Source organism: Terrapene carolina, unplaced genomic scaffold (genome assembly GCF_002925995.2).
Source record: "Terrapene carolina triunguis isolate 2854851 unplaced genomic scaffold, T_m_triunguis-2.0 Scaffold33392, whole genome shotgun sequence".
NCBI classification, from domain to species: domain Eukaryota; kingdom Metazoa; phylum Chordata; order Testudines; family Emydidae; genus Terrapene; species Terrapene triunguis.
Window position 1 is genome coordinate 1,748,774 of NW_020697743.1, and position 13,453 is coordinate 1,762,226.

A 13,453-nucleotide genomic window follows, 5' to 3' on the forward strand; every position below is an offset into this window, starting at 1 on the left:
GCTCAAATACATTTGTTAGTCTCTAAGGTGCCACAAGTACTCCTGTTTTTTTTGCGGATACAGACTAACACGGCTGCTACTCTGAAACCTGTCATATCTTCTTGTCAACTGTTTGAAATGGGCCACCCTGATTACATTGACCTCATTACCACTACAAAGTATTCTACTGTTGAGAATAGCCCACTTCCACCTTAATTAAATTGTCTCGTTAGCACTGACCCCCCACTTGGTGAGGCAACTCACATCTTTTCATGTACTGTCTATTTATACCTGCCTTCTGTATTTTCCACTCCATGCATCCGATGAAGTGGGTTTTAGCCCACGAAAGCTTATGCCCAAATACATTTGTTAGTCTCTAAGGTGCCACAAGTACTCCTCATTTTTTTTAATCAAATCTATGCTAAACCGAAGCCTTTCATCTCATCTTCAAGCAACCTTTAACAACCAGTCACTACAGTGTGGTCTGGGGCCAACTTCTGCTCTCATTTACTCCAGTATAAATGTCAGCAAAGCTGGACTGCTTGTGTCCAGAACACATAGAATATTTTTTCACATTCTTCATCTAATGAGATCTGAAGGTTAGAATCAAAGACTATACAAAAGGGAACGAGATGAAAGATATTTTAACCAAAGACAAGAAATACTCAAGTACAATGCATACACATTATGAGGCAGTTGATGTGAGAGAGTTACCATTTTCATTTCTAAACAAGGATACAATTTGAAGACCACTTTGTCTTAAATATAATATGGACTAAAATCCAAAGGAAAAAGGACCTAAAAAAAGAAAGGACTTGCAATTGTGGGGAAATGCCTTGCCACTGACTACACATAAGAACAAAAGCAGATGGAAATATTGGTATTTTGGGAGATTAAATGACATATGGCAATGACATGCTTTACATTCCCAGAAATCTGCAGAATACACTAAGTAAACGGTAGGCATGCACATGTCTGACAAAGTGGATTGAATGTGCGGCATTTCTTCAAAGTGGGTTAGATTCCTAGTGAATATTCTAAAACAGACACACCTGAAAACATATTTTATGCTCCATACTTTCCCATTTTGCCTGGATCATCCCCATTATCTGTTTCACTATTCTTTATTTCACATCTTAGAAAAAAAATCCTTATATTTGTTTATTCCATATGAAAACATCATAGTGGAAACTAGAAACCCTATAAGAATCTAAGGAGAAATCACCTGAAAGATAAATATGTAAGTGCAAATATCCCATAGGAGTCTAGAAGGGCTTTTATGATATTTCCATAATGCCAAACAGATTCTTCTTTAGTTTTCTTAATACTGTCTTGCTGTATAAGCTTTCCTATCATACTGAGTGATGTCTGAATTCACTATACAAATAAATGATACATGCTGGTATAATGAGACTGATGTTCAAGAAAGGAAAATTTGGGGAATTAAGAATATCTGATTGTTAAAAAAAAAAAAAGAAAAAAAATATGGGGAAGAGAGAAGGGATCCAACAGGAATATACAGATTCAGTTAAAGCATCTACAGAAAACATAAGGGCAGCAAATAAGTAGAATGAGTTAATGATAGTCTAAGGGGTTAAGGGCTTTTATAAATATATCAGGAGACAAAATACTAGAGAAGCAGCAGTGTGATGGGAAGAGGAATGAAGTTAATGATGATTCCAGAACGCTCAGCTACGGAACTGCTTTAAGAGTTAAATGTCGCTCAAACAAAAGCAATGTAATAAAGATGCCCGGAGAATTGGGAATTGGTGGAGACCTGGTAAGAGCTGTGTATATAACGAAGGAAAAGGAATATTTTTGGGACAGTCAGGGAGGACTGGACAATATCCAATAATATGAATCAAGTAATAACTGTCTGTGTAAAATTCCTCTGCCAAAGCAAAAGGAAGGAAGTTGACACAATTAAAATCATTCAGATAAAATCACCCTCTAAAAGCTTAAACTCATAAAACCTGCCAAAAGAATCTTTAAAAAAAAGAAGAAGTGGGGAAGAAAGGGCGGAAGCAATACATGTGGCCAGCAGAGCTCAGATTAAAACTCCCTAACTTTTTTTTTTAAATCCAAAAGATGTTATTTAGAAGCAGGAAGGGATGTGCCGAGACAGATTTCAAGGAGGAGCAATTTCCAGACCCACCAGGACCCAACAGAACAAAAGCCGGATCACCTCCAAATTCAGATGGAATTCATATTACAGTAGCACCTCGAGAGCCTACCCAAGATCAGGGGCCCATTGTGCTGGGTGCAGCACAAACACAGGCTGTGTCTACACTACACACCATTGGTGGTGGCACATGGTGTATGTGTAGCTACACACTGGGTCCACACCGCGGTGTGTAGCTATATGTGTCAGTGAAAGGCTCTGGCAGAGGGGAGGCAGTGAGACACTACATGGCTAAAAATAGCGGCCTGGAGGGGGAGGCACAGCTTGGGTGAGCAGAGTGTACTCACGTACACACCCACACCCTTCAGGCGTGGCTTTACTCCCCTAAGCCGCACCTCACCAGCTCCCTGGCTATTTACATCTCTACCCCGATAGAACGCTGTCCTCGGGAGCCAAAAAATCTTACCGCGTTATAGGTGAAACTGCGTTATATCGAACTTGCTTTGGTCCTCCGGAGTGCGCAGCCCCCCCCACCCCCCGGAGCACTGCTTTACCGTGTTATATCCGAATTCGTGTTATATCGGGTTGCATTATATCGTGGTAGAGGTGTATATCCACGCTGTATGTATTCTACATGCAGTGCAGCAGTACCCATAGAGGGGGAGATTACCTTCCCCAAAGAGCTTATTTCTACATAGACAAGACAACGGGTGGGAGGGGAGATAGAGGCACAAGAGGGGAAGTGATTACCTGAAGGTAAGAGCCAGAAGTAGGACCCAGCTCTCCTGGATCCCAGCCCAGCGCCCTATTCAATGGGCTGCACAACAGACAAGGGGGATGGACGGATGGGAGAGGAATGCTCAGTGGTACAGTCCATAAATAGGGCCTGCTGTCTGAGCACAAGGCTCCAGCAAGAGGTTCTCAGATACAGCCAGGTCCTGCATCTCTAAGGGCTTTAAAAATCAAAGTTACACTATGAATAACTTTACAATCAAAGCAGCTAACCAATGGGTACAGAGAACCAGATGCCTAAGGAGACTGTGCAACACGCAGGACCACAAAAGGGCAGTTCTTCCCAGGATGCATGCTGCTGCCAACTCCTACTAGACTAAACGTCACCTGAGCCAGTAGCACCACTGAGTGTTTCTACTGCATCATCTCCCCCAGGCCTTCAAAGCACTTTGCAAATGCCAATGAATTAAGCCTCACAGCCACCATTTGAGAGTAGGACAGTAAGTATTATCTGTACAACCCACCCTAGGACAGTGTGGCTCTGTTTCCCTCTAGTGGCTAGACACTTATAGAGGTTTGAGGCCACCACCTTTGAGCTTAGGAGGCCAGTTAATTAATTAAAGCTAGTCCTGTTCCTCCTCTCTCTCTTTTTGCACTTCTTTCCTGTGCCTCTTATCAGCCCTGGACTGATGGGCCAATTGAGTTCATGATTCCCAATCAGCTTCTTCTGGGGCACTAATTGGCCTCTAAGGGATCAGAGTGCAGGCTCACCTACTCACTCCCTGCACTCTGTCACACTTGCTTACTGACTTCATAGAGTTTAAGGCCAGAGGGGACCATTAGCTGATCAAATCTGATCTCCAGTATATCACAGACCTTTACATTTTACCTAGTTACCCCAGTAACTTGTGTTTGGTTTTTAGCATTTCTTCCCAGGCTTGATTTGAAGACATTAAGAGATGGAGAATCCACCACTCCCCTTGGGAGTTTGTTCCCACGGTTAATCACCTTCACTGTTAAACATTTGTGCCTTAGTTCTAATTTGAATTTGTCCAGCGACAGCTTCCAGCCATTAGATTAAAGAGCTCATTAGCACCCAGTATTTTCTCCCCATGGAGCCCTTTAGGATCGTCTATTTTATCTACAGCACTGCCTATAGTTATAAGACTCTTTTCAGTTGTTTATAACTGTGCCAGACTTCTCCCTCGCCCAAGCTTTTTCTCTGCTTGAGGCTGAATTAAAAAAAAAATCACAAAAATGGGTCAGCCATTTCCATGAAGAAAGTTAAGGGAAAATACATTGTGCTGCCAGCATTTAACTTTTTTCCAATCCATTTCTTTGAAGAGCTCCAGTGCCTCTGTGCTTTGGAGCAAAAACTAGAAATGTGGCAGGGGGATGGTCCTGGGGTCAGAGGGGTGCCTTGTGCTCCTCCCAGAAAATCTACCCGGATCTGGCAAAGTTAGAAGCCTTTGCACATGCTCAGATTTGGTTTGTCTTGCTGCTAAAATCTCAGAATGTTCCAACCGCACTGGGCACACTCCAGTGCCACTGCCTTCATATGCACCGAGGGGACTTCCCAGCTCCCACCACCTTTCATCTGCTCTGAGCCTGCTCATAGGCCCCCCAGTGCTTGCTCTACATGGGGAACAACAGCAGCAGCCGCCTCTGTCGCCTAGAGGAAGGTGTGTTTGGTTGGAAATCAGCAACAGCCCAAAGTGTCTCAGCATTTCTACTGACTAGTGGTAATATTTCGGTGTAGTCAGGCCTTTTTCTTGAGCCAGGCCTAATGCCTCCACCATAGGAGGGAGAAACTATTATCCCCACAATGCGGTAACGGCAAGGTCTGGCAGAGCTGGAATACATGCACATCTAATATGGCAGACTACAGTCCCACCCACTCAACCTTTTAGAATGAATAGGGCAAACCAATGTGCTTGGTAACCACACCGCACAGAAAAAGCCAAGATTAGGATCCAGAAATTCTGATTCAGGCAGTTCTACTGCTGGCTGGGAAATGGTTAAGTAAAGCACTAGTAAAACGTGTACTGTATTCCCCACCCCACAAAGGCTAGTCCACATATGATAACAACCTACTACTGCTACCAGTTACTCCTTTGTCTCAAATGTTAGCAGTCTGTGTTGTAAATCTAAAGGTCCTGCATTCAGATCCTGATAATAACTCAGGCAGGTGTCAATGTGGTTCTAGCTCAGGGGTAGGCAACCTATGGCACCTGTGCCAAAGGCGGCATGCGAGCTGATTTTCAGCGGCACTCACACTGCCCGGGTCCTGGCCACCGGTCCGGGGGGCTCTGCATTTTAATTTAATTTTAAATGAAGCTTCTTAAACATTTTAAAAACCTTATTTACTTTACATACAACAATAGTTTAGTTATATATTATAGACTTATAGAAAGAGACCTTCTAAAAACGTTAAAATGTATTACTGGCACGCGAAACCTTAAATCAGAGTGAATAAATGAAGACTCGGCACACCACTTCTGAAAGGTTGCCGACCCCTGTTCTAGATAATGGTATTACTGTTTTACAGCTTTCTTTATTAAAAAAAAAAAGATAGAAAATTGTATTAAAAAAACCTCTATGTTAAAGGCCATTAAGGTTGCAAAGTCAAATATTCTAATGCCAGGAGATGCCAGATTTAAGGTTGACTATACAACTTGAAATCAGCCCCCTTGTGAGTATGCATTACGATACAGTCTTTAATTACATAATCACATTTTCCATAGCACCCCTGCCTGATTAGTGCATACAATGGACAGTGAAAGAGGCCATTTTCTTGTGCTTAAAGACCCTTGACCAAGACCTAAGAGCTCTGGGTTCTATTCCTGGTTCTGCTACACACTTCCTGTGTCATGTGAGGCAAGACTGTACCACAATGTATCTGCACAAGGGAAGTGAATGATGGTTTCACCTCATGTCTGGTGTCACTTTTGAGCAATTGACTTTTCAACTTTACCATTCTTCGAATAGTTATTTTGGATGCAATTTCATACTGGCCACCGGAAAAAAAGATTCAGTCCCGAAGACCGGGGGCCAGATTTGTGTTTGAGAGAGGAATCTCTCTGCATCTCACTACCAGTCCCCAGAACCAGAAATTACAACCTCCTGTTACAGAAAAATGCCACAATTTAGCTCATTCCGACTTCACACCATGGAGTTTTCAGGGCTTTAGAGGGAGAGAAAACCAATCATCTCCCTGGTGACCGAAGCACTGAGTATTTTCTAAAAAAATATAGTGTCATCTGTCCCCTATCTCACCTCTCTTCCTGCTCGGAGGCTACGGCAACAAAAAGAGATGACAGCCTGATTAGACAGGCCAACCATTTGTGACACCAACAGCTGCCTTGGCAATTTGCCAGGAGCCCGCAGGCTCCAAATTGCATGGAGATTTACATAATTTCATAGATTAAAAAAATGAAATGCGCACAAACATATGGCTACAAATCCCAACACAATGGGCTGTATAATAGCTGGGATATGTTGCTGGTCTCCAAGTTGAGTGGGTGCCAGCAATGGCGCAACATTGAGAGAGGACACAACATCAGATAATAATGGAGGACGTCAGCCGCCAAAATATTAACAGGCACAGTTTTGAGAAGAAATTTCTCAATCCCATAAAGAATTGCTTCTTGGAACAGCTAGGTCTGGAGGACACAGGAGGAGAGGATATGTTTGACTCTGTCCTAAGTAATACACAGGAGAACTTGGTTTAATGAAGCTACAGGACCACAATGGTAGTACAGTCTACATTGTTGTGGATAGAGGGATTTTCAAACACTAACATAGGGCGGGGGCGGGGGCGGGGGCAGGGGGAGGGAAGAAACACAAGCCAGTTTAAACGAAGCTAAGGAGACAAAAAAAATGGAGGAGCTTCCACTCTGATTGTAAGCACTTATGCAATCATAACCAGAGTCATGCTTACCCCTAAACAATGGGAACAAGATAGAACGGGACAGGCACACGGTAAGGCCCAAGAGTTTATTGAAACCTTAGAGGTTACCTTCAAAAAAATGAAAATACAGTTTAGGTGAAGCTAATAGAAGGGAACTTAAGTAATGGTGAGTAAAATGTAAGTTAGGCAGTTAAGAGTGAATTTGAGAAGAAAATAGACAAAGACATGTGAACCAAATAAGATCTTTTTCAAGCATATCAGAAGATGGCAACTTGCAAGAAAGTCTGTGGGTTTGCTGAGAATCAGAGTATTCCAGACATGACACAGAAGCTAAACAAACAATCTCTTTGCACAGCGGTTCACCACAGAAGGCATTGGTGAAGATGTCTAACTCTGAGCTAGTCTTTTCAGGCAATGAAGCTGTGGGACTGTCCAAGACTGAGGTGGCAACCATGAGAGATATAGATGCAATCTGACAATTTAAATTACAATAGCTCACCAGGCCCAGAGGCTATTGCCTTGTGTTCCTTCAGAACTCTTGAATGAAGTGGCTATACACTCTCTCAATCAGCTACTACAGAGGAGTGCAGCAGGTGTACCTCTCTTAAAAAAAAAACACAACACCTTAGGGGTGATCCTGGGAAATACAGAGCAGAGACTCTGTTATGATCCCTTACCTCAGCATCAGAGAAATTAATTGGAACACTAAATTAAAGATAGATATAAGAGTACATGATATTGCTGGCTTAAACAGGCCTGGTATTTGTAAATAAAGCTGTGATTCCAGTCTACTAGGATTCTTTGAGCATGTTAACAAAAAATTGGATAAAGGATCACAGGCTGACATAATTTATTTGGATTGCCAAAAAAAGACATTAGCTGTAATCACTCAGGAACAAGCTCAATGAAAAGATCTGCTCAGTGTGCAGTGAGCATCAAAAAAGCAGCCAAGGAGTTACACTGCACTAAGACTAGAGAATTATCATGATAGTTATTTATTAATTTGTACTGCAATAGAGCCCAGAGGCCCCAGTCTGTGATTGAGCCCCTATTGTGCTAGGCACTGAACCCTCGTAGAATGAAAATTCAGTCCCTGTCCTGAAGAGCTTGCATTCTAAGACATCAGCCCTGCAAAGATTTATCTATCTTAGGGTATGTCTACACTACGAGAGTAGTTCGATTTTAGTTAAATCGAATATGTGCAATCGATATTAGAAAGTCGAACGTGTGTGTCCACACTAAGGACAGTAATTCGACTTTGTCAGTCCACACTACCAGGGAAAGCGTCGACATTGGAAGCAGTGCACTGTGGGCAGCTATCCCACAGTTCCCGCAGTCCCCGCTGCCCATTGGAATTCTGGGTCGAGCCCCCAGTGCCTTCTGGGGGAAAAAAATGTCTCGAGGGTGCTTTTGGGTAACTGTCGTCATCCAATCGTCACTCCCGCCCTCCCTCCCTCCTTGAAAGCGCCGGCGGGAAATCAGTTCGCGCACTTTTCTGGTCAGTGACAGCGCGGACGCCACAGCACTGCGAGCATGGATCCCGCTGCGACCATCGCTGCAGTTGTGGCCGTTGTCAACGCCTCGCAGCTCATCATCCACCTTTCACAGAGGCAGATAGAGAGAAATCAGGCGAGGAGGCTACGGCAGCGGAGTGAGGACCTGAACTCCGAGAGTAGCACACGCCTGTCAGAAACCACGACACCCAGCGCCGAGGACATCACGTTTGCAATGGGGCATGTGGATTTTGTTGAACGGCAATTCTGGGCCCGGGAAACAAGCACGGACTGGTGGGACCGCATAGTGCTTCAGGTCTGGGATGAATCCCAGTGGCTGCGAAACTTTCGCATGCGGAAGGGGACTTTCCTGGAACTTTGTGAGTTGCTGTCCCCTGCCCTGAAGCGCAAGGACACCCGCATGCGAGCAGCCCTGACTGTCCAGAAGCGAGTGGCCATAGCCCTCTGGAAGCTTGCAACGCCGGACAGCTACCGGTCAGTCGCGAACCACTTTGGCGTGGGCAAATCTACCGTGGGGGTTGTTGTCCTGCAAGTAGCCAAGGCAATCGTGAAGGTACTGCTGTCAAAGGTAGTGACCCTGGGAAACGCGCAGGCCATCATAGATGGCTTCGCTGCGATGGGATTCCCAAACTGCGGTGGGGCTATAGATGGGACTCACATCCCTATCCTGGGACCGGGACACCAGGCCAGCCAGTACATCAACAGAAAGGGGTACTTTTCAATGGTGCTGCAAGCACTGGTGGACCACAGGGGACGTTTTACGAACATCAACGTCGGATGGCCGGGCAAGGTTCATGACGCTCGTGTTTTCAGGAACTCTGGTCTGTTTAGACGGCTGCAGGAAGGTATTTACTTCCCGGACCACAAAATAACTCTTGGGGATGTGGAGATGCCTACAGTGATCCTCGGGGACCCAGCCTACCCGCTAATGCCCTGGCTCATGAAGCCCTATACTGGCGCCCTGGACAGTGAAAAAGAACTCTTCAACTACCGGCTGAGCAAGTGCAGAATGGTGGTGGAGTGTGCTTTTGGCCGTCTCAAGGGGAGATGGAGAAGCTTACTGACTCGCTGTGATCTCAGCGAAACCAATATCCCCATCGTTATAGCAGCTTGCTGCGTGCTCCACAATCTCTGTGAGAGCAAGGGGGAGACCTTTATGGCAGGGTGGGAGGTTGAGGCAAATAGCCTGGCTGCTGATTATGCCCAGCCAGACAGCCGGGCGATTAGAAGATCCCAGCGGGACGCGCTGTGCATCCGGGAGGCTTTGAAAGCCAGTTTCAAGACTGAGCAGGGTACCCAGTGACTTTTAAGTTTGTGGACACAGAGGCTGAACTTGCCCCCATTTCTTTACCCAGTTACCCCCTTCACCCCCTTCCCAAAAAATAAAATCTGTTCTGTTTTGCTAATGAACACCGTTGTCTTCATTACTGTTTTCGCGGGAATGTTTTAAACCTGGGTTTAGTGTTGTGATGCTAATGATGCTTCTAAACTGCCCTCCCCCGCCACAAAGTCACAGAGCAACCCCGCCCCTCCCCCACAGAACATGAAAGCCACCTCCCAGACTGACCAGGGTAACTAGTCACTGCACTGTGTATGTGCCCTGCTGCTGGGCCTGCCCCCTGCTAAAGGTGACTGTCCTGTCTAATTACCAAGCCCCTTCCCCCCCCTTCAGACAGACTCTCCTCCAAAAGAAGAGGATGGAAACAGTAATGAACAGAAACGTATTTTTTATTAACAACCACACATGGAACGGGGGGGTGAAACTTGGACGGGGTCTTGTGTGAGGCGGGTAGGAAAGGACTTTTCAGATTTTGGGGAATGAGAGCCTTCTAGTGCTATAGCTGTCCGCTGGGGTGGAGTGAAAGTTTTCACGGCCCCTGCCGCCCCTCCGTGTTTGGACTTTGGGTGAGAGGGGTATGGGACTTGGTGGTGGGGCAGGGCGGTTAGAGAGAGACTGCAGCGGGGCTCTCTCCTCCTGCCTCCGGTCCTGCAGAACATCCACAAGGCGGCGGAGCGTGTCCGTTTGCTCCCTCATTAGTCCAAGCAGCGTTTGAGTCGCCTGCTGGTCCTCCTGTCGCCACCTCTCCTCCCGTTCCATGTTTGCCCGGTGCATTTGGGACAAGTTCTCCCTGCACTGTGTCTGCTGGGCTGCCTGTGCTCAGGAGCATCCCATTAGTTCAGCAAACATGTCTTCCCGTGTCCTCTTCTTCCTCCTCCTAATGTGCGCTAGCCTCTGGGCAGATGTGGCTGTGGGAATTGGAAAAAGGGAGTGAATTCCTGAGACAGATCAATGTATCTGTGAACAGAGAACATAGTCTTTCTCTGTGAACAAGACCATGCAGAGCACCTATCACACGCGCACTGAGGACAAGGTCGAATTTTCGGCCCTCGCCTACAGTGCCTGCGGTCTTGCTGTGGCGAGCTGAGGAGCGGGGCAGGACACCGGACTTTGTCTAGCTGGCAAACATGGTAAGCCGTAGACTTGTGGCTGCTTAAAACTTTAAGAGTGGCACTGGCCTCCTTTCACATAGAAAGCAATGCGAGTCTCTGCTGGCAGCAATCCTGCAAGCATGAACTCTGGCCCTGTCCCACCCCCTCGCGGCTGTAAACCGCGTGGCTGTAAACCAGCGGTTGCAGTTCTGTAAAGGAACGGGCAAGCAGTCCCAATACTAACTTTCCCCTACCTAATTCAAAGCAGGGCGTCATGCCAGACATCACCCTCCTGAGGGTCTCGGAGAGCCAGAAGGAGAGGATGCTTCGGGACAGCCTGCAGAAACCGGGGCCATTTGCTGCTATGCTGTGCAAGGCCATGATCCCCGAATACCTGCTGGCGTTGTGGCAGGGAAACGTTTCTTACCACGGGGGGCCTAATAAGCTCTCCCTGCCAAGGAACCTGATAATTAGGCTGGAAAGACACCTGCAGGAGGCCTATGAGGAGTTCTCCCCGGAGGGTTTCGCCTCTATCCCCGGACACATCGACCAGTTTTTGGGTTGGGTGCCCTTGGAGGGAAAAAAGAGTGGAGCGTCTTGGGCAGTGTAATCATGAAGCGGACATTGTTGAATTTTCTTAAAATGGTTCGGACTATACATTGAAGCGGCCAAAGACACAATAATCATGATACCCTTTGTTCAGATTCCCGTTTTGTTGCACTTTCCTGTTTACATGTTTAGAAGCACTTTACCCATTGTTAATATTTTAAATCTTCCTGTTCTGTTATAAATAAAAGTTTACATACTTGAAAGCACTTTAGCTATTGTTAATATTTAAAATATGCAAGTTCTGTTATAAATAAATGTTAAGATATTTAAAACACTTACTGCTTGATCCTTCCCCTGAATCTGTGTCTGGGGTAACGGCGGGGGACGGTTGGTAGGGGATCTCTGTGAGGGTGATGAAGAGCTCCTGGCTGTCGGGGAAATCAGCGTGGTAAGCGCTGTCGACTGCATCGTCCTCTTCATCTCCTTCCTCATCTTCCCCGTCAGCTAACATGTCGGAGGAACCGGCCGCGGACAATATCCCATCCTCAGAGTCCACGGTCAGTGGTGGGGTAGTGGTGGCGGCCGCACCTAGGATAGAATGCAGTGCCTCGTAGAAACGGGATGTGTGGGGCTGGGATCCGGAGCGTCCGTTTGCCTCTTTGGTCTTCTGGTAGCCTTGTCTCAGCTCCTTGATTTTCACACGGCACTGCGTTGCATCCCGGCTGTATCCTCTCTCTGCCATGGCTTTAGAGATCTTCTCGTAGATCTTTGCATTCCGTCTTTTGGAGCACAGCTCGGCAAGCACGGACTCATCTCCCCACACAGCGATGAGATCCAAGACTTCCCGATCAGTCCATGCTGGGGCCCTCTTTCTAGTCTGGGATTGCACGGCCATCTCTGCTGGAGAGCTCTGCATCGTTGCCACTGCTGCTGAGCTCGCCACGGTGTCCAAACAGAAACTGCGATTCAAACTGCCCAGACAGGAAAAGGAATTCAAATTTTCCCGGGGTGTGGCTGGTCAGAGCATCCGAGCTCGGACTGCTGTCCAGAGCGTCAACAGAGTGTTGCACTGTGGGATAGCTCCCGGAGCTATTAGCGTCGATTTCCATCCACACCTAGCCTAATTCGACATGGCCATGTCGAATTTAGCGCTACTCCCCTCGTTGGGGAGGATTACAGAAATCGATTTAAAGAGAGCTCTATGTCGAACTAAATGGCCTCGTGGTGTGGACGGGTGCAGGGTTAAGTCGATGTAAGGGCGCTAAAGTCGACATAAACGCCTAGTGTAGACCAGGCCTTAGGGTACGTCTACCCTACCCGCCGGATTGGCAGGCAGTGATCGATCCAGCGGGGGTCGATTTATCGTGTCTAGTCTAGACGCGATAAATTGATCCCCGAGTGCTCTCCCGTTGACTCTTGTACTCCACTGCTGTGAGAAGCGCAGGTGGAGTCGACGGGAGAGCGGCAGCAGTCGACTTACCGCGGTTAAGACACCACGGTAAGTCGATCCAAGTACGTCAACTTCAGCTACGTTATTCACATAGCAGAAGTTGCGTAACTTAGATCGATCTCCCCCCAGTGTAGACCAGGACTTAGACACTTATGTGACCGCCATTATCTTAGTGTCCAAAGGCCTCATAATCTTTAATGTATTGATGTACCCTTATGCCTATGAATAGTCCCAGTGAAATTAATTTACACACATGGCTCAGTCTTTGCAGGATCAGGGTGCAAGGACAATACTGAAATTATTGTAATGCCATTGCACAAATCAATGGAGCACCCTCCCCTCAAATGCTGTGCTTCATTCTGGTCATACTAACTCAAAAAAAAAAAAAAAAAAAAAAAAATAAAAGATGTGCACTGCTAGCAGAAAGAGAAAAGATCCAGAGTGAAAAACAGCAAAAGAAATTAGCGGTCTGGAAAGACTTCACAGATTAGAAACAAATGAAATTGGGAGAAGGGATATGGTGGAGGTATACAAAACTATGAATGACCCTCAGACGGTAGATTGGTGCTTCCATTTACGCTGTCTCATAACGTACGAATGAGGAGCACCCAAGGAAAGTAGAAGTTAAAAAACCAGTACAAGGACTTTAAACCCCCCACTTCATTCCATAATATGGCAGTTGAGGCTACGCAGATTATTGAAGCAAAGAGCTGTAGGATTTTCAGAAGGATTAGCCATTTCTATAGGGCTAGACTGTGCTTGTTTGG

General features: G+C 46.3%; 1 protein-coding gene across 1 annotated transcript in view; it reads left to right on the forward strand.

Moving 5' to 3' along the window:
* Positions 1 to 13,453, forward strand: part of LOC113409447 (neuronal acetylcholine receptor subunit alpha-7-like) — a 112,754-nt gene that overhangs the window by 12,111 nt on the left and 87,190 nt on the right. The window lies entirely within an intron of this gene.